At 45.9% G+C, this 22,066-nt stretch overlaps 1 pseudogene; it reads left to right on the top strand.

The window, feature by feature from the left end:
- Nucleotides 1-10,627: 10,627 nt before the first annotated feature.
- On the top strand, nt 10,628-20,115 carry LOC118664111 (annotated as a pseudogene).
- The last annotated feature ends 1,951 nt before the right edge of the window (nt 20,116-22,066 follow it).

Here is a 22,066-nt window from a genome sequence, read left to right on the forward strand (position 1 = left end):
AGCCCTCTGGGTGCAGGAAATTGGAAGAACACACGAGTGACCATAAGTAGGTGAGGCATGCTTTATTACAAATCTGTAACTTTCACAAACAAAGCAGCCAACAACTGGCTGGTCAGTGGCACCTTATATACACGCTCAAACAAAAGAGGCCTTGTGCCAATTAGTGACTCCATGCTACATTAACATAAGCAGGTTATATAAGGGTGTGCTTGCACAGTACATATAGTGCTACTGCGGAGTCATTGCCCTCACGCATGCGTAGGGCAAAGGGGCCTTTAACATAGCAATACTTCCGTGTCAGTGCCTGCACACATGCCTATGGTGAGTGGGCCTTAATCTCCAGCGTACTCTGGTCAGGGCCCCTGCCGGGAGCCGGTCCATCCTTGCTGTTTCAAGGGACCTGTCATATATGGCATACTGTTCTTAATATGTTTGCTCACCTTCTTGGCACTATGTGTTTTAACCAAGGTCACCTCTCTGAGAAAGGTTGTTTCTCCAGGTAGGGATTTTCCCCTGAAGTTAGGGAGGGAATAAAACCCCTTAACTAAGTGCCAGGCGGGTAATTAATCACTTTAACTACGAACAATCATGCTTAAGCTACATAATCTTTACTCCCTGGAATGGAGATAAGAAACGCCCTAACCTTTGGAATAGAGATTGATAGGATTGGAATCAACTGGTATAAATACAGATGTAACAAGACAACAGGACACAGAACCTAGACACAGAACCTACACAGAACCTAGGCACAGAACCTACACAGAACCTAGAGACAGAAGAACTTCGCTGGAGAGAACATGGCAAAAGATCCTGGACAGAAACTGGAGACAGAACCTAGAGACAGAACCTAGCGAGAGAACATGGCAAAAGATCCTGGAGAGAAACTGGCCACAGAACCTAGAGACAGAACCTGGCGAGAGAACCTGGCTGAAGAACCTGGAGACAGAACCTGGCTACAGAACCTGGATAGAACATGGCAAGAGAACCTGACTAGAACCTGGTGACTGAACCTAGCTGGAGAACCTGGACAGAACCTGGCTGGAGAACCTAGGGAGGGAACATGGCTACAGAACCTGGCTGGAGATCCTAACCAGAACTTCGCTGGAGATCCTGAACAGAACTTCGCTGGAGATCCTGAGCAGAACTTCGCTGGAGATCCTGGCTAGAGATCCTGGCTAGGCTGCTGATCAACTGAACGCTGTCTCCATGTCATTCCTTCTTCGCCGACTCCGTCTACACTTTTGGGAACCCCTGGACCTGCTGGGGTTGGACCCCAGCAGGCCCCCACACCCGCTTTTGGCTTTTTATTGCATAAAGTCTATAAAATGGATTTGCAAGTGTTGATATAATGTCTTGTGCTTCAGTGAAGGTGTGTTTCTTGAAACAGAATGTTTAAAATGTGTTCATAAAAGTCAATCTAAGAAATGCTAACTGCTTACATTTCAGTGGTCACTAAAAATGGAAGTTTCTAAGAGTTAAGAATTTTAATTAGTTGGAAAGAAATTGTATGGTTGATACTAGAAGATAGAAGGTATGGAAATATATTTTAAAGGAAAAAGAAAGAGAATTGTTCTAAAGCTGGTTGTTTTGAATATGTAAAGAGGTTTGTGAAAGTTGTAGAAAGATTTGTGAAAGTCATCCTAATATATAAAAAGCCAGGGGCCATCACGACCGAAACAACTGGATGGATGACTGAACAACAGGCTGCATGGGGCAACAAAGGCCGGCAGGGGGGTTAGTGAGGGACGACCAAACGACTGAACAGCAGGCTGTGTGGGGCGACCAGGCCAGCAGGGGTCAGCTGGGGGCAACCAGGCTGGCAGGCAGAGGTGGTTAGGGGTGATCAGCCTGGCAGGTAGGTGAGCAGTTAGGAGCCAGCAGTCCCAGATTGTGAGAGGGGTCCCAGATTGGAGAGGGTGCAGGCTGGGCTGAGGGGACCCCTCCCCCCATGCATGAATTTCATGCACCGGGCCTCTAATAGATTTATAAAGAAAAATGTTAAAAGGACGTTATATAAATGACACAGGCCAGTAAGCCAGGATGGTGGAATAGGAGATAGTTAAACAGCAGTTTGTAGCCATATACTAAATCTTATCTTCCCTAAACCAGGGACACTTAAGAGAAAATGTTTTTCATTTTTCCTCCACAGCCAGAGGGTAAATAACTTAAAGCAGTGGTCGCCAACCGGTGGTCCACAGACCTCTGGTGGTCCATAAGAAAATTTTGGTGGTCTGTAGAAAAAGTTGGTGGTCTGTAGAAAAATTTGGGCATTATTTGCATTTTTTATGTTTTATTAATCCTAATAATAAAATAAAAAATATTCTAAGAAATTCTTATATTCTGACTGACAATTTTCGCCTTTACATTGCACTAAATTCACGAAATGTACTAGTACTAGAGTCTAGTACATTTCGTGAATTCCCCTTTCTAGTAACTAGAGAGGGGGAAACAAGAGAGGTGCAAGCAGCTTCAGTATTGTTTCAGCCATTACAGCAGTCACCTGCTCTGCGATTACCGATTCTCATCAGATTGTTTTATTTGTGTATTGTATGTAACTGTGTATTTTCTTTAACTGTTATATTTAATGGCATCAAATAGTTTGACTTTAATAATGATCATTTCTTGTTTGGTTTTAGATTCAAATGAAATAAACCCATAATAAGTGAAAAAAAGCAAAGGAATATTTTGCATTTCGTTAGTAATACAAAAGATAATGTAACTAACGATAGTAGTAACAATAGTAATATGTGTACTTCATTTAGCCGTGAGCTGATCAATGAATCAGTCTCCACAGTCCTCGTCAGGCACCACTAGGAAGAACATTTGAACTGGAGGCGGAGAGAAGAAAACACTCAAAGTATCAAGAAAATACGATTCAAACTACTTGAAATTTGGATTTGTTCAAGAACCTGGTAGTGAGCTGAATCCACGGCCGCTGTGTGTTGTGTGTTCTGAGAGTTTATCCGATGATGCCATGAAACCTTCGAAACTCGAAAGACACTTGCAATCAAAACACCCGGATTTAGCGAAAAAACCACTTGAATATTTTCAAAGAATGCATGAAAATAAGGGAAGCAAGTAATTGCTCTAACAAAAATGACTGTTGGAGATAAATCCTTACTAAAGGCTTCTTGCCTGATAGCACTTCAGATCGCGAAAAATAAAAAGCTGCCTATGATTGGAGAAGAATTAATTAAGCCTTGCATGTTACAAGCCTGGGAAGGTTTTGGGAAAACAGGCTGTCCAGAAACTGAAAGCAATTCCTATGCCCGCTAACACTGTCCAACGCAGAATTGAAGACATGGCTGAAGGTGTTGAAAATCAAGTTATAAAAATGGTGAAAAATTCACCATTTTATTCAATTCAACTTGAATCAACGGGTGTAAGTAACAAAGCACTTCTTTGTTTTTGTGAGGGTTGAGTGTGAAGGAGAGTTGCAGGAAGAACTACTTTGTTCACTCAGCTTGCCAGTGGAACAACTAGATCTGAGATTTTTGAAGCACTTCATAGTTATTTCCTGGAAGACGGGATTGAATGGAAAAAATGTATTGGGATGTGTACAGACGGTGACGCAAACATGACTGGACATCTTTCAGGAATTGTTGCAAAGGTGAAAAATGTTGGTCACCCAGACATTTTGTCTACGCACTGCATTGTACATCCTGAGCAACTTGCGGTGAAAAAAAAAAATGTCCCCAGAACTACACGAAGTATTCAGATGTTATTAAAATAATAAATGAAATTCCACACAAAGGGCTCAATTCTCGAATATTTGAGGCACTTTGTGAAAAAATGGGTTCCCAGCCGACTCACCTTCTTCTTCACACTGAGGTGAGATGGCTGTCAAGGGGCTAGACCCTAACCCGACTGTTTGCCCTGCGGGAAGAAGTCAAAATATGTTTCCAGTGGCTAAATAATCCGAAATTACAAGAACTCTTCTCCGACGATGAGTGGGTAGCCACGCGTGCATACCTGGCAGATATCTTTTCATTATTAAATGAACTACACATATCCTTGCAAGGACAACTTAAGGGTGTGTTCACACTATGAGGTAAAATGGATGCTTTACAAAAGAAAATATTACTGTGGCAACGCGGTTGGCTGAAGATCTGCATATGCTTTCAAACTTTGATGAATATATGAGAGAGAAGGATGTCAACCAGCAGGGGGTACTAGTAACCCTGGTTCAACAGCACCTACAGTCACTCACAGAACCTTTTGGTCGTTATTACCCAAAGAAGAAGATCCCAGACATGGTCATACGTGGGTAATAGATCCATTTGCGGCAAACATTGAAGACAGCAATTTAAGCGCGAATGAAAAAGAAGGCCTCCTCGATCTATCATCCGACGACAGTCTCAAAGCTAAATTCGTCATCCTTATGAAGACCTCATTGTTGGATCTCCATTAAAAGTGGATACCCATTGCGGAGTGAAAAAGCCATGAAAGTTTTGATTCAATTTTCAACAACGTATTTGTGCGAAAAAACATTTTCATCTGTCACAGCAATTAAAACTCGGTACCATTCTCGGCTTGAAATAAACATGGCTCTCTGTCTTGCAGTAACGTCATTGGAGCCAAAAATCCATAAACTTATTTCAAGCAAATAGGAGCAAATATCACACTCCAAAAATGTGTAATACTTAAATAAGCTTCAATTATTTTGTAAAAATTAAGCTTACTTTAATACATTTGTTACAATTAAACAACCTTTGAAGATTTTGTTATGATTAAATAAGTATTTATAATGTTGTTATATTAAATAGGTGCATTTTGCATTAATAAAAATGGAAGTTCTCTGATCATTATTTTTCAAATGTATTTATCTTTTTTTTAAAAAAAATCATATTAGTGGCCCGCGGGATTTAAAATTATGAATTTAGTGGTCCATGAGGTCCGAAAGGTTAGCGACCGCTGGTGTAAAGCACCCTACTCGGGGAGACAGATGGCAAAGATCCAATGAGTGTTATTTGCTGACCATACCCAAGGACAAATTAAGAGAATAAACCTCATTTTGGTTTATTTGGCACCCAGCCCCAGCAGAGTGCATGAATTCAATAAGACCAGTTTCCAATTGCTGTTTTATTAACCAAGACTTTTGCTGGAGTGTCATGTCTGAGACACACGCCTGGACTCTGGATGCCACCAGAAGGCCTCAGGAAGCCAAGAAGAGCCCCTTGGAGAAAGCCAGTACCTTGCTCGGTCACACGGTTCATGGCAGTCTTTCCAGGTAAGGAGCGAGCGTTACTTTCCTGAGAGATGGCAAGGAAGGAACCTCACGACATTTTGGGAACCTCAAGAACTTGAGGAATTCATCCAAGTGTGTAGTAGGTATTACAGGAAAACCTGGTTGGCAACTAGGTGGCTCAGCTTCTTTGCACTGAGGGGCTAGTTAAGGCTCAGTCATGCAATGCAGATTTTAAAAGAGCCCGTACAATCAATTGTGTTCGTGCAAGCAACCAGGCCAAATTGAAACTAGACTTAATACAGAAAATAAATTGATCTTAATTTGGCTCTTTAGTAACAATGAGGATGATTTTAGGAGGGGGCGGGAATTGTACTTCAATAGACTAATACACAGTTGTGAATATTAGACTTTCATTCAATTAATTGTCTTCAAAGTTTTATTTTTCACCGATGAATTAAACTGGACCCTGGATGTATTTCGTTTTCTTAAATATTTGCCAATACTTCTTGCTGTATATATGTCAATAGCTCTTTTGAAGAGAAACTACAACACAGGCTATTCTTAAATAGGCTGATGAAGGGAAGAGGCATCGCACTCTCTATCCCCTGAGATCTGGGCCCAAATCCGTGGTATGCTTCCCACGTTAACTTCATGGCTTTTACCCCTTTTAGAACCATTGGCCTGCCTGTTCCTAGCACTATTGTTTGGCCCCTATATGTTCAACCGTCTAACTCAATTCATACCCTCTTGGCTTAGAATCCATCAAGCTACAAATTGTTCTGGAAATGAAAGCCTCCACGGACAACCCAATTTTCTGCGGCCCTAGGTCATCCTCTCCTGACAGAAACCTGACTGCTGGGCTCCTGACAATGCCCCCACTCAGCAGGAAGCCGTCTGGATTAGGAATTTTGTTTGCTGGGAGTTTTTTTTAATTACTGCTTCTATTTCATCAGTTGTTATTGGCCTATTTAGGTTTTCTGATTCTTCCTGATTCAGGTTTGGAAGATTGTATTTTTCCAGGAATTTGTCCATTTAGTCCATATTGTCCAACTTGTCATATAGTTGTTCATAATATTTTCTTACAATTTTTTGTATTTCTGTGGTGTCAGCTGTTACTTTACTGCTTTTGTTTCTGATTTTATTTGGGTCCTCTCTCTGTTTCTTGATGAGTCTGGCTACTGGTTTATCAATCTTAATTATCTTTTCAAAGAACCAGCTCTTGGTTTCATTGATCTTTTGTATTATTATTATTATTATTATTATTATTATTATTACTATTTTAGATTCTCTGTCATTTATTTCCGCTCTGATCTTTATTTCTTTGCTTCTACTTACTTTGGGCTTTTATTATTATCTTTCTAATTCTTTATGTTGCAGGATTAATAGTCTATGAATAATTTTTATTTCTTGAGGTTGCCTGTAGTGCCATGAACTTCCCTCTTAGGACTGTTTTCACTGTGTCCCGTAGATTTTTGTGTTGCTGTGTATCCAGTTTCATTTGTTTCCAGGAAGTTTTTGATTTCTTTCTTGGTCCCATTGGTAGCCCATTCTTTGTTTAATAACATGCTATTTAGCCTCCATGTGTTTGAGTGTGTTTGAGTGTTTTACTGTAGTTGATCTCTAATTTCATCCACTGTGATCCAAGAAGATGCTTTATCTGGTTTCAATCTTCTTGAACTCGTAGAGACTTAGTTTGTGTCCTAACATGTGGTCTGTCTTTGAGAATGACACATACGCACTTGAGAGGAATGTATGTTATGCAACTTTCGGGTGAAATGTTCTGTAGTAAATGTCAATTAAACCCCTCTGATCTAGTGTGTTATATAGAGTCACTATTTCCTTATTAATTTTTTGTCTGGAAGATCTATCCAGTGAAGTCAGTGGAGTATTAAAGTCCCCTACTGTGACTGTATTCCTGTCAATTTCTCTTTTAAAGTCCTCCAGAAGTTTTAAAAATATATTTAGGTGCTCCTATATTCAGTACATATATGCCTATCAGAGTTATATCCTCTTGTTGGGTTGTTCCCTTTAGTATTATGTGATGACCTTTATTATCTCTTGTTATGGCCTTCATTTTGAAGTCTGTTTTGCCAGATATGAGTATTGCTACTCCAGCTTTTTTTGGTTTTCATTTGCATGGGAAAATTTTCTTCCATCCCTCCACTCTTATCCTGTGTGATTCTTTTGTTCTGAAGTGGGTCTCTTGTAGGCAGCATATATATGAATCATGTTTCCTTATCCATTCAGTTATCCTATGTCTTTTGATTGGAGCATTTAATCAATTCACATTTAACATTATTGATAGGTACTTATTTATTGCCATTTTAATTCTTTAGGCCTATATTTCTCTCTCTCACTATTTCTTCTTATAACAGCAGACCCTTTAACATTTCTTACAATACTGGTTTGGTGGTGGTAAACTCCTTTGCTTTTTTTTTTGGCTAGGAGTCTAAGAAGCTCTTTATTTCACCATCTATTCTGAATGATAGCCTTGCTGGATTACAGTAGTTTTGGTTTCAGATCCTTCCTGTTCATTAACTGGAATACTTCATGCCATTCCCTTCTGGCCTGTAGAATTTCTATTGAAAAAAAAATCAACTGACAGCCTTATAGGAGCTCCTTTGTAGGTAACAGATTGCTTTTCTCTTGCTGCCTTTAAGAGTCTCTCTGTCTTTAATTTTTGACATTTTAATTATGATCTGTCTGGGTATGGACCTCTTTGGCTTCTTCTTGCTTGGGACTTTCTGTGCTTCCAGAACTTGTGTGATTTTTTCCTCCACCAGCTTAAGGATGATTTCTGCCATTATTTCTTCAAATAGGTTCTCTAGCTCTTGCTCACTCTCTTCACCTTCTAGAATAGTGATGGCAAACCTTTTGAGCTCGGCATGTCAGCATTTTGAAAAACCCTAACTTAACTCTGGTGCCGTGTCACTATAGAAATTTTTTGATATTTGCAACCATAGTTAAAAAAGATTTATATTTTTGATATTTATTTTATATATTTAAATGCCATTTAACAAAGAAAAATCAACCAAAAAAATGAGTTCGCGTGTCACCTCTGACACGCGTGCCATAGGTTCGCCATCACTGTCCTAGAACTCCTATGATGGGACTATTGTTACATTTCATGTCATCCCACAGCTCTCTTAAGCTGTCCTTCTAGTTTTTAATTGCTTTTTACTCTCTGATTCTGGTTGATTTTTTTTTTTACACTGTCTTCTAATTCACTGATCAAATCCTCAGATTTCCATAATCTTCTGTGTATTCCGTCCAATGTGCCCTTTATTAGTGCTATATCATTCTTCATTTCTGACTGATCATTTTTCATAGTTTCTATCTTTTCTTATACTGTTGAGCATTCTTGTAATCATTATTCTGAACTCTGTATCTGATTAATTTTTATATTTATTTTATTTAGCTCTTCTTCTAGAGAATTCTCTTGTTCTTTGATTTTGGAATTTGTGTTTTTGTCTCCCCATTTTGGCTGCCTATTTGGATTTGTTTCTATGTATTATGTAGATCTGCTATGACTCCCAGTCCTTTTGTAAGGTCTCTGGTGCAGAACAACGTCAGATGCTGTTTGTGACTGGCCCTGAGCACCATGTTTGGAGCTATCAGCAACCCACACCTTGTGGTTCCCTCTGCTGGGGCTGGGTGCCTTTGGAAAGGACCAAGATGCTTTCCTAGCCTCTGGTCCAGAAGCAGATCAGGCAAAGACTCAAACCCTCCAGAGATCCGCCTCTGCCTGCAGGCTGATTGTTATTCTCAGTCTCTTGATGAGCCTCAGGGTCTGCAGGTGGGGTGGTTGCTTTCCCCCAAGCAAAAGCTGCCTGGAAGTGAAAAGCCTGCCGGAGAAAGATGTCCTCCGCAGTATGGGGGAACAACTCAGCACAGGAAACCGGGCGGCTACCTTCCGAGTTCTAGCCCCAGAGCCCCCAACCCTGGATTCTCCTCACACAGCTCTAGTCCACGCTGCCCTCCCTCTGCCAGAGTCCAGGGTGAGTGGCTGAACACAAAATTTTGTGCATTGGCCCTTTAAGAGGGTGCCTACATTTCCAGCCATCTCTCCCTGGCAGACAGCAACGCTGCTGCTTTTCACAGCCAGATGTTAGGTGGGCACTTTTCTCCTTTCTGGTGCTCTGGGCTGAGGAGTCCAGCTTGGGGTTTAGACCCCAGAGTTGTCAGTGGGAACCCCCCACAGCTGACATATCCCTCGGGAACTTCTGTTGCCTCCTGTGGGAGCCCAGCCAGCCCTCGCGCCTCCGTACTTCCTAGCAGGCTTTATGCAGCCTCCACTTCACATCCTTGCTTAGAAGGACGCTCTCTAGCTAGTCTTCAGTTGATTATTCAGGATTTTCCCCCCGTATTTTAGTTGTAATTCCAGTTTGGTCCCAGGAGAGAGTGAATGTAGCTTCCACTTACTCTGCTGCCATTTTGGACCCCTTAAAAAAGGTGGCAGGGCGTTGGGAATGTTCTGCCTGGTGATGCGGCTGAACTCAGATAATAGGAGAAAACACTGAAGGGGGGAGACGGGTGAGGAGGCTGGCCAAACCAGGATGACCGAGCCCTCCCGCTGAGCTACCTCCCTGAAATAGAATTACCCACTACCTGGCACCAGCAGTCTGTTTGCCAAATATCTTCATTTTTGAATGCAAATTGCAAGATGCTTTCAGCGAGGAATACTTATCTAATTCTGTTACCCAGTGTGCACGGCCTGCTCATTCTCTCTCCTTTCTCCTCTTGGTTGACGGTGCAGCTACCGGCTGACTTAGGAGATAGGACTCACCCCCTGTCAGCACAGCCTTAGCGGGGACACACCGAATGGAAAAGGAGTCAGGAGTCGCAGTGTTGTAGGAACAGAGAGGTAATTACCAATTACTGAAACTTCTCGAGGACATTTCAAGGAGGCCGGCGGGTAATTAGCAAACAGGTTTGAGACACCTTGCGACGGCCTGAGGCGAGAGATGGCTGGGAATGAGGCTTTCAACCACCTTAGAAGATTCACTTATGGTTTCTTGCGTGGTGAGCTTCTCACTCTGAAGCAGGAAGGATGGCTTTGGGGTCGGATGGAGGGGCATCCCTCAGCATTGCCATTCTGAGAAGGGTGTCGCAGAAAGAGCTCCATGCGTTCCTGAATGGCAGGGGGTTAAAAGCAAGCAAGCAGAAGTAAACTGAGCCCTTCACTTGGTCAGACTCTGTATAGTTATGGTGTAAGCCGTGTGTGGTGTGTGGTGCAGGGGGAGCAGTCAGCAGCCCAAAGGGGCCTTGGAAAAGCTCTTACCTCAGGAGGAAGCTCAGGTTGGGGAACCCAGGCACAGAACTTTAAACCCTGGGAACTGGCAGCCACATTCTAGAGATGCCCTTATTTAGCTCACTTTGCTGAAGAAGCTCAATAGAGCGTCCACACATCCTGAGGCCGTGGTCTGAGGAAAGCCCACAATGGCAGGCCCTTTAGATGTTGCAGACTTTGAATCAGATCTCAAACCAAAAGCCAATGGCTATTTCCCTGGAGAGACCCTCAGGGTAACAAACAAATGGAGGCCCAGGGTGTCCAGTTCAGGCTAGGCCACCACTCTGACCCCGCTTGGGCATCTCAATGTCTCCTCCCCGTGTGTGTGTGTGTGTGTGTGTGTGTGTGTGTGTGTGTGTGTGTGTAGGAAAAGAGGTTCCTGTGGGGAGGGCCTGCTCACGTCGAGTCTGGCAGAATGGGTCTGTAGTGTGGGGCGGATCCCTCTGCCCGAGGTTTATCCTGATCCCTGGAGGTAAATTTCATCCCCCTGGTGGAGGTCTGGGAAGACACAGGTCCAGGCCTGATCTGAGAGCAGAAGATTAAAAAGAAGTTGTGACAACGAACTGACTTGGCCCTGATGCCTCCGGTCCCGCTGCCAGTCACTGTCATTGCAGAGCTCTACCCAGGATATCAGGGGGAGATGGTCTGTGGGGACGGCCGCCTGCGCCAGTGAGGGGCAGGTACGACAGGTCACCAACAGGCCCGTGCAGGTTCTGCAACAGCCTTCGAAGTTTCACTTCTGGCTTTTGCTTGGTGAGCTTCTCACTCTGAAGCATGAAGGACGACATTGGGGTCAGGACCAAGGGGTGTCACTCAACATCCTGAGACGGGTGTCACAGAGGAGCCCCGGTGGTTCCCGAATGTCAGGGAGTAAAGGACAGCAAAGACATGAAAGAAGTAAACTGAGCCCTTCCCTTGGTCAGACTCTATGTAGGGACAGTTGTGTAACTGTGTGTGGTGTGTGGTGCAGGGGAGCAGTCAGCAGCCCAGCGGGGCCCTTGGAGCTCTTGTCTCAGGAGAAAGCTCAGGTAGGGGAACCCAGGCAGGTAACTCACTTCCTCATGAAAGAGCCCAATGGAACTTGGAGCCCTGGTAACCAGGCAGCCACATTCTATGTAAGCGTCTACCCAGCTCACTTAGCTAGAGATGCTCCAGAGAGCAGCATGTTTACTTGTTGCATCCCCAGGTCTCAAGGCCTTGGCCTCAGGAAAGTTGCAGACTTTGAGTCAGATCTCACCCCAGGCATGTCTGTCCTTTTTCCTGGAAGGACTTAAAGGTAACAGGAAGGACAGGACTTAAAGGTGGTCCAGTCCAGTTCAGGCCAGGCCACCACTATGATCCCACAAGGACACCTCTAGGTCCCTCCCCGTGTGCGTGACAAGCAGGAGGGTTTCACACAGGGAGGGCCTGCCCTGAAAAAAGTGTGGGTTGAGGAGGTGTCAGAAGCCAGGTGGGCCGGTCATGTTCACACCACAGGTCCAGGCTGGCTGGGTGGACGTGAGGTATAGAGCGCTATCCTCTGCCTGGGGTTTCTCTTGCGCCCTAGAGGGGGATCTCATGTCCCCCAGGCTCTGATGCCTCCAGATGGGCTAACGGCCATTCTCATTGCAGAGCAACACTCAGGAGGTCCTTCAGGAAGTGGTCAGTGGGGACGACCACTCCATCTCCCCTGGTGAAATGCAGGTGTGCCATGCAACCAACAAGGGTCAGTGAAAGCTTGGGCTGACTGGCTACTGAGGGGTCTCCAGAAACAGGGCCCAGACATGGGTGGAGCAGGCCCAGAGGCTGCCCTGGATGCTTCCCAGGTCCCACCCAACGTCTTTGTGCACTTCTTCATGTGCAGCCCTGACCTGGAGCACTGTGCCTACTCCCTTGGATTGGATTTGAGTACCTGGAGCCCCCCGAGGCAAAGGCCAACCATGAGAAGGCAGTGGGGTGCATGAGAGCATATAGGCAGGGCGCAGGGCTGGGCACACAGAAAGGAAACTTGGAGTCTGTCATTGGGCCGGGAACAAAGTCCGGCTTCAGACCACCCCTCTGGAGGAGGATGTCCTATGGTGAGTCCTGGCTGTGGCTTCTCTGGCGGGCTCCGGCTGTGTCCTGCCTCTGGGGGCTACATGGAAAGGCCGGCACATGGATGATCTTCCCTCCTCCTCCAGCTCCTGTGCCTGCACACCCTCAGGAGCAGATACAGGTGCAGAAAACAGTGCATAGGTACAGGCGGCTCCCAAACCGGAGGAGTGTCAGCTCCAGCGGCCTCTCCAGAGCCGCAGCCAGCACCAGCACCCATGTCATCAGCAGGCCTGCAGCAGGAGGCGGCATGTGCACCACATTCCGCAGCACCCACTGGGAGAGTCATCACGTGCACCGGTACCCACGAGCTGGCAAATCACCCGTCCCTCCGCAGGTAGAACCGTCGCCGGCACCTGCAATGGATCCGGCACGTTACCCACCACCCCTGAAAAAAGAGCTGGTTTTAGAAAACTCCTCAGTGCCAGCTATGGAGCCTCTTGAACTGCTCCCCGACCCAGAACTCCCTTTACCCTCCCTTTTTGAGCTTTTGTTTCGGTGTTAATATTTTTGTTTTAACTATTGTATATTTTAACTTATTTCAAGTTGTAACTTACACGTCATAAAATGTTTTTGTTTTAAATTGTGCAAATCATGAGCATTATGTACATGCACGAGGCTGTGCAAACATCACCACAACCTATTTGCAGAATATTTATCTCCCCAAATGGAAACCCTTCACCAAAAGACTCACTGCCCATCCCCCCCTTCCTCAGCCCTTGGCAACCTCTCTTCTGCTTTCTGTCTGTGTTCCTTTACCTATTCCAGATGTTTCCTATAAAGGGGATCCCACCACAGTTGCCTTTCTGTGGCTGCTCACATATTTCAAGAAGGGACAGATTAATTTGTTTTATTAATTTGTTTTCTGTTTTTATTTTTGGATTTTTGTTATTTGAAAGGGAAATTCCAGATGAATTAAAGATCCAATCTAAAAAAAAAAAAGGCCTTTTCGTTAGTATGTGCGTAACCTCAGGGTAGGGAGAGGCCCCAGAGCCAGGAGCCAGTGGGGAAACGTCTGGTTCTTCCTGTGCCCAAAACAAAAACAAGAAAAACGCAGGAAGCTGGGAAGAAAAACCACACACTGAGAAGCGTTCCTTACAGCCCACGGCCAGAGAAAGGTTTCACACCCCTTCCATGCAGGAAACGCCCCGAAGGCAGTGGGTTAAACATAGGCAGAGAGCAAGCACACGCATTCCAGTGCGAGGCGGTGCACACTCCCGCACTGTCCCAGACACCGGCCTCCCAGTGGGCCCGCACTCCCTGTGAACGCCGGGGAGAGCACTGTCACTCCGACAGGCAGGCTGCTAGTCAGGAGGCAAGCAGCCCCGGGACACAGTGAGAAAACAGAGGCCCAGCGGAGCCCCTGGAGAGAAGCGGAAAGGCCCAGCTCTGAAAGGACAGCGTGCAGGACCCTGCACCTCCCCCAGGGCGCTCACCTGCTCCTGGCCATGCTCATTCCAGGAGGTGACCCCGCAGAAATACTTGCACAATTTTTAAAAGATGTGTTTTCAAGACCACCCACCAGAGCACTGGTGAAATAGCGGGGATTGGAAAAACACTTCTGGTAATGTCATGTAGGGGGGTCGGGGTTTTATCCGCCCTGGTTCACGTGGAGGAGTGGAGCGCAGCAGCTGTTAAAGGAGGCGCAGGGGTCCCTATGGGCTGCAGATAAAGACCTCAGTGATTCTCTTAGGTGAGACATGCGGACCAAGCGTCTGCATCCAGAAGTCCACCTGCTAGACAACATAACATGTGATTTCAACAGGCGGACATGCATATGTGTGAACGCATGGGACAGAGACAGAAAAAGACAGAATGAGAAGCAGAGAGCCCGAGAGAGACCCACCGGACCACTCATGATGGTCACCTCTGAAGGCGAGACTTGCAAATCAATTCTCCTTTAGGTGGTGGTTAAATTTTTTATAAAGTGCATAGCTTTTGTAATTCTAAAAAACATTAAATTCATGCTAATGTTATCCATTTATTACTCATTTATGGAGTAAAGGCAATTACTTAGTTTTAATTTTTTATCCTCCCCTGAGGATATTTTTTCTCCATTCATATTTATTTTTATTTATTTACTTATTTTTTACTCAGTGTTTTCAGTTTTTCAATGATGGATACATAAGTATAAGCCAAGGCTTCTTCCCAGAGTTTACAATCTAGACAGAGAACAAGGCAGACACCACTTAACAGAGGCAAATAATTCCAAGGAGGTAATATAAGTGTTTGGCAAAGTACAAGTTCTCATACAATTTATAACTAAATACTGACTCCATGGTGTTCTGGTTATCTCAAAGGGCTCTGAGAAAGTAAATCCCATCCTATCTAATAAAAGAGAAACATGGTAATTGGCATATGACTGCTACCCTTCCCATGGGCTAATCAGCAAGATATGCAAATTAATTGCCAGCCAAGATGGCGGCCGGCAGCCAGGCAGCTTGAAACTAACATGAGGCTTGCTTGCTTCAGTGACGGAGGAAACCAACGTTCCCCGCCTGCCTTGCCGGCCTCTGAGCCTGCAGTTTAAGAAACATTGTAACAAATATAGAAGCTAAACAAAACCCCAGAAACCTGCTTTCAGCGATCCCGGGATCTCAGAGCTGGAGTTATACAGTGTTTCGATTATAGAACCGAAACAAACCAGATACCTTCTTTCAGCATCACAAGCCTCAGAGCTGGAGCCAGAGCTAAAGCTGGCCCAGAATAAAGAAAAAAGAAAAAAAGGAGCAGTTGGGAGCTTCAGTCGGCCTGAAAACAGCCCTCAGCCCCTCACCCAGACTGGCCAGGCACCCCAGTGGGGACCCCCACCCTGAAGGATGTGTGACCAGCTGCAAACAGCCATCATCCCCTCACCCCGGCTGGCCAGGCACCCCAGTGGGGACCCCTGCCCTGATCCAGGACACCCTTCAGGGCAAACCAGCCAGCCCCACCCATGCACCAGGCCTCTATCCTATATAGTAAAAGGGTAATATGCCTCCCAGCACCGGGATCAGCGTGACAGGGGGCAGCGCCCAAACCCCCTGATCGCCCTGCGGCTCTGTGTGTGACAGGGGGCGGGGCCACAACCTCCCTATCCGCCCTGCTCTGTTTGTGACAGGGGAAGGCGCCCCAACCCCCTGATCAGCCCTGCTCTGTGCCTGATAGGGAGGAGCTCCCCAACCCCCTGATCGCCCTGCGGCTCTGTGTGTGACAGGGTGCGGCTCCCCCAACCCCCCACCCCCACGGCCCTGCTCTGTGTGTGATTGGGTAGAGCCATAACCTACCCATCGGCCCTGCCCTGAGTGTGACAGTGGTGGCGCCCCAACCCCCTGATCGGCCCTGCTCTGTGGGTGATAGAGGGCGGCGCCCCAACCCCCTGATCTGCCCTGCCCTGAGTGTGACAGGGGGCGGTGCCCCAACTCCCCTATCGGCCCTACTCTGTGAGTGACAGGGGGGAGCTCCTCAACCCCCTGATCAGCCCTGCTCTGTGCATGACAGGGGGGAGCTCCCCAACCCCTTGATTGACACTGCTCTGTGCGTGACAGGGTACGGAGCCCCAACCCCCCTGATGGGCCCTGCTCTGTGCGTGACAGGGGGCAGTGCCCCAACCCCCTGATTGGCCCTGCTCTGTGCATGACAGGGTATGGAGCCCAACCCTCCTGATGGGCCCTGCTCTGTGCGTGACAGGGGGTGGCACCGCAACCTCCCCATAGACCCTGCCTTGAGTGTGACAGGGGGCGGTGCCCCAACCCCCCCATCGGCCCTACCCTGAGCGTGACTGAGGGTGGCATCACAACCTCCCAATCTGCCCTGCTCTGTGCATGACAGGGGAAGGCACCCCAACTCCCCAATCGGCCCTGCTCTGAGCCCGACCAGGGGCTGCACCTAGGGATTGGGCCTGCCCTCTGCCACCCGGGAGCAGGGCTAAGCCAGCAGGGCATTATCTCCCGAGGGGTCCCAGACTGCAAGAGGGCACAGGCCGGGCTGAGGGACCCCCCTCTGCCCCCGCGAGTGCACAAATTTTTGTGCACTGGGCCTCTAGTTACTAGATAAAACTAGTGGTTCATCTAGCTGAAGATCCTTTCCAGAAGCATCAAAAGTGGTGGGGAGAGCAGACGAAATGTCAGATTCTGTTTAATTTATAAAAGTATCCAAGGTATGAAAACATCATCCCCATTCATTTTTAGAGAGTGTGAAAGAGAAGGTGGGGGCTGGGGGAGGGGGGCGCGGGAAGAGGGAGAAAGAGAGAGAAACATCATTGATTGATTGCATCTGTACGTGCCTAGACCAGGCCAGGGAGCCAACCCACAACCCAATATGTGGGCTGACGCTCTAACCACTGAGAACACTGGCCAGGGCCAGTTTTAATTTTTAAAGGTGACGATCACAAGAAAAATAAGGATTTATTATAGTAAAATAGTGACTTCTAAAAAATAAAGTTAGAGTGGGGTTGTTTGGAGCTGACACAGAATGAACAGGAAAAAAAAAAAAGAACTTCCACTAGAGTAGCGGTTGCCAACCGCCTGTGGACCACTGGTGGTCCGTGAAGTCCGAAAGGTTGGTGACTGCTGTGCTAGAGGGATGGGTGGAAAACCAGGAATACACAGCATCCAGAAGAGATCAGAATGGAATTGTCAGATGCTTCCAACAGAAACTGGATGGCTTCTACAAGGAGTAAATCCTCTGAGATAGGAGGATTGGCTCCTTGTAGAAGATTTTTGGATCCAAGATTTTTGGATCCTTCGGTGATGGTGCTCTCCCCACCCCCTCTTCCCTTCCTCCCTCAAAAAAGAGCCCAGGACACTGCTTCTAAAAAGTAAGAAGCCTTGAGAAGTTGTGTTGGTGATCAAAACACACATCAGTGCGATGGTTGCACCTCAGGTTCCAGCCCTGAAATCCTGGAAGGGGTTATGTAAGGATAGAAAAAGGCCTTTTTTCATCTTTGCTGTGACCTTCCACAATTTATGAAAAACACCTGGTAATTAAACCCCAAGATTTTCGGCTCCTCTGATTCAGACAGCTCTTCTGTTCAAACTTCGGGACAAGATAAGGTTGCATTCTTGCATCTTCCTGCTCCTTGCTGTCTTCACAATCAGGGAGAATTCACATCAAGGACTCTCTAGTTCCCTTCTCTCCCCCCTTCAAACCTCTTTTGAACTCTTCATAACTTTTATTCTAAGCTTGTTTTACAGGCTTGGGAAAAATACTGATAAGACATCTCCTTAGGACATCTGCCAGACTATCTCCTGAAAAGCAAACAAACTAACTTTTTAAGGCACCCCCCACCCCCGTATCTGCTCAACTTCAACACAATCACTCCCTCCCTTCCTTGTCATCTAGCAACAGCAACCAATTGCTCTTTAAAAGCGAAAGCCACTCTTCCTTCCCCCATCCTGTATTGATGAGCAATACTTGGTCCTTTCCTCCCTTGGAAAGTAAAATAAATTTTCTCCCCGCATCTATCTCTTCTCTCAGTTATGAATTATTTCACAGCCCAAGTCACTGGCCAAACCCTAACAGTTAATTCAGACTTTCGTGATGCTGCCACTGACTTTGATCTTCTAGAAGATAAGGAGAGCAAAAAATTTCAGGAATGTCTCCATGAAAACAAGAATCTTGTTCATGTTGCCCATGACCTTATTCAGAAACCTCTCTCCTTGTGCTAGCAATGTTCGATCCACGTATTTCAAGGGCTGTTTATATGAAGTATTCGATGACTTGGAGTCAAAGACGGAAGGCTCTGGAAAGGAGCTACTTCAGTCAGTTCTCTACCTGATGGAAAATGGGGCCCTGGAATCGACTCCAGGCTTCGACAGCCTCCTGGCACTGTGCACAGCATAGCGGGGAAAACAGCCTGGGTCCCTTGACCTCACTGATGAACAAGGGGTCCTACAGCGGGCTCTGCAGAAGCGGAAACTGAGAGTGGTACACATCCATGGGAGCTGCGCCAACCCTAATGCTCTGTCCTTCGTCCGCTGGGCACCGGAATGTGCTCAGGAGCACTGAAGCTACGAGAGAGGTTCAGAAACTCTATGAAAACAAGTCATTTCTTTCCCTGGGTTGTGGCCAGACCTTGGATGTCACCATTTTCCAAGGCCTTTTCTGGAGGCTGTCAGGTATAAATCTTAGAATGTTTCATGCTTGTTTGGAGAGGAGATGTAGATGAGTTCAAGAAAACATGCTGGACAAAGGGATCAAGGTCATCTGCTATGGAAATAAATATGCTGGTCTTCCAGAACATTTCAAGCGAGTGACCTGTGAGCTCTCCACGAAGGGTAGATTGGGGATGGTGAGAGGGTTAGCTAAATGGTTCATCTGCAGTACACAGTGAAAGGAGAGACCACAGTACAGAGTGCTACAGAAGTCACTACATTAGACCAAGCAGTAAGGCCCTACCATGGACATTGTTTACCAGTAAACTTACAAGAACCCGTCACAGCTCCTAGGAAAAACCAAAACCAAAACCCAGAAGCCAACCTACATGGAATGTGTGTGTGTGTGTGTGTGTGTGTGTGTGTGTGTGTGTGCTCGTGCGCACGCGCGCACGCGCGCATTCCCATTTAATCCTTTATGCTGGCTGGTTCTTGGTCTTATGAGGTCTGTTCCAGTTCGAGCACACCCAACTGACAACGCAGCTCCCCACCCCACCCTTAGGCTGGACCTGCCTGTGTCCACGCACAGATCAGTGTGATATCCACTGAGTGGGTTGCTGCTCTGCAGTAAAGGACTTTGGATGCAGACACTGCGGAACCACCATGGCCCTTGTTACAGTTTTGTACTCCATTCTTGGTTTTTCACTTAAGCTTAATGGCTTTTTAAAAACAAGACGTGAAGCTCTAGTTTTCTAGACCGTTTACAGTGTGCAGTATTTTACATACCTGAGCTGTATCAAAAGCTTGTTCATTTAATGAAAAAGAATAAACAGCAGTCATTCCCCTCAGGAGGCACGCCCGAAAAGGCCCAGTGTCCCAGTCCTTCCCCTTCCCTTAGTGAGCACATGTGTGCGCCTCTGTTCCCATGCACACACATGCATGCAGGTGCAGGTGCTCGAGCAAGTTCAAATAAGTGCCTGTGTAAAACGTACAGCTTGATTTGACCCTTCTAGTGTTTTCCTTCCTGCAATTGCAGATGCAGTTAAGCGCCAGGGATACTTGTCTATAATCTGGAATCACTCACTGGAAGAATTAAAACAACACCTCAGTTGTGTTTCATCTAAATAGCCACCTTATTCTGGGTGCTGAAACGGGCATGAGCGCGTGGTGAGAAAAAACATGGTCATGAGTAGTGCTGTGGCCAGCACGTCTCCAGGGAAGTGCGAGGAATCCAGAGCGAAGAGCAGGTGAGCTGGTGTCAGCCAACATGGCCGCACTGGCGTCTGGAGGAAGGGGTGAGCTCTTCTTTCTACTAACTTCCTTCCTCTGCCGATGGTTTGACAGAACCTCTTTTGGAGGGTGTTGGTATGGTGAGACCTGTCCTGCTGGTGACAGGATTCCAGGTGGGACCAATGGGGGAGGTTTCCCAGGAGCAGGCAGCATATGCCATCAATGAGTTTGAAAAATGTATGCTCTGCCAAGCAACAGGGTAAAGGCTCCCTATTTGGATTGGATGTACTGTACAAATTCAGATTTTAGTTTGGTTCATGATGAAATAACTGTCGTTTTTTCAATTTCCCACAAGTAAGAGAAAACTGTACAAAGACCCTTTTGTATCACTTCCTTCCTGCTCCTCTCCTTCGTCGTCTCTCTTCCACGCAGAGGAATGGGCCAGCAGAGGCTCGCCATACTCATTCACTAACCACCCCCACACCCCAGTGCCTTGTTCGCACCTATCGAAGCTCCCTGAGTAATTCATGATCAGCAACCACAAAGGTACTGACAGTTGTTCCATGTTCCCCTAGCTCCATCTCAGAATCTGTAGGCACCTTCTGAAGTCTAAAGATCTGCTATTTTAAGGCCCCCAATATGTTATATAGAAAAGTTGCTTTCTTTTAAAATCAAATTCAGATGTGAGAATCTGACAATATATAGTATACACATGACATAAAAAGGGCTCTTAATGTGGTGGGCTAGTGTTGATACCCTGATAGAAGACAACATTTTGAAATGATAGTTGTCTGGGGTCCATAGGAAGGGGTGAGCCCCTCTTCCTAATAACTCTCTTCCTACGCCTACAGTTTGATAGAATCTATTTTGGAGGGTGTTGGCTATGATGAAATCTGTCCCGCTGGTAACAGGATTCTAGTAGGATCTATTATAAACTGAAAGGTGGACCAATTTCCTTTTACTCAAGACCAATTTCCCTCAATGGATTGCGAATGTGTAATTCACAGTACTTGAGAGGTACATGCTCCATGAAATGCTCCTTCGATTTTACAGGTGTCCACTACACTTTCTTTTAGGATCTTTGACCTTTGACTCAAGTCCTGTTCTGTATCTGTTGTGCATGTGTGTTTTTAACTCAGTAAGAGTAAAAAAAAAGATCCATGTAAAGTTGCATAACTTGATCTAACCCTCATAGTATTTTCTATAAATTGCAGATTCCTCAAGCATTAGGAATATATTAGTATGTATTCTTGAATCATTCTCTGTCTGAAAAAAAGTTGACTTTTATCTATATAGCCATCTAATTCCGGGTCCCAAAAATGTGCATGTAGATGTGGTTAGAGAAAATGGTCCCACATGTAGGTCTATGGTGAGTGAGTCTCTAGGGAAGCGTAATGAATCTAGAGCAGTGGTTCTCAACCTCTGGCCCTTTAAATACAGCTCCTCATGTTGTGACCCAACCATACAATTATTTTCATTGCTACTTCATAACTGTAATGTTGCTACTGTTATGAATCGTAATGTAAATATCTGATATGCAGGATGGTCTTAGGCGACCCCAGTGAAAGGGTTGTTCGACTGCCAAAGGGGTCGGACCCACAGGTTGAGAACTGCTGCTCTAGAGGAAAGAAAAAAATATCATCTGGTGTAAACTGCACAGACTCACTGGTATCCAAAGGCAGGAGTGAGCCCCTCTCACTAGTAACTTTAGTCTTGATATATCTGTTTCTACAGAGTTGATTTTGAAGAGTGTTAGTGATGATGAAATCTGTTCTTCTGGGTACCAACATTCCAGGTAAAATCAATGGGGTAGGGTTCCTCTGAGCAGTCAGAATCACCGGCAGTGGGTTTAAAAACGTCTGCCCTGCAAGCAGCACAGTGCGCCAGACCTATGTTTAAATTGAAGGTAGGGTAGCCTGGCTGCTGTGGCTCAGTGACTGAGCGTCGACCTATGAACCAGAAGGTCATGGTTCAATTCCCGGTCAGGGCACATGCCTTGGTTTTGGGCATGACCCCCCAGTGTGAGGCTTGAAGGAGGCAGCCTATCAATGATTCTCTCTCATCAGTGATGTTTCTCTCTCTCTCTCCCTCCCCTTTCCTCTCTGAAATCAATAAAAATATACAAAAAGTTGAAGATAGTGTAAAAATTAATTTTTACACAATGAATAATTTTAAGTTTTTAAATTCCTCACATATAAGGAAACTATACAAGGA

This window comes from Myotis myotis, unplaced genomic scaffold (genome assembly GCF_014108235.1).
Source record: "Myotis myotis isolate mMyoMyo1 unplaced genomic scaffold, mMyoMyo1.p scaffold_m19_p_10, whole genome shotgun sequence".
Lineage (NCBI taxonomy): Eukaryota > Metazoa > Chordata > Mammalia > Chiroptera > Vespertilionidae > Myotis > Myotis myotis.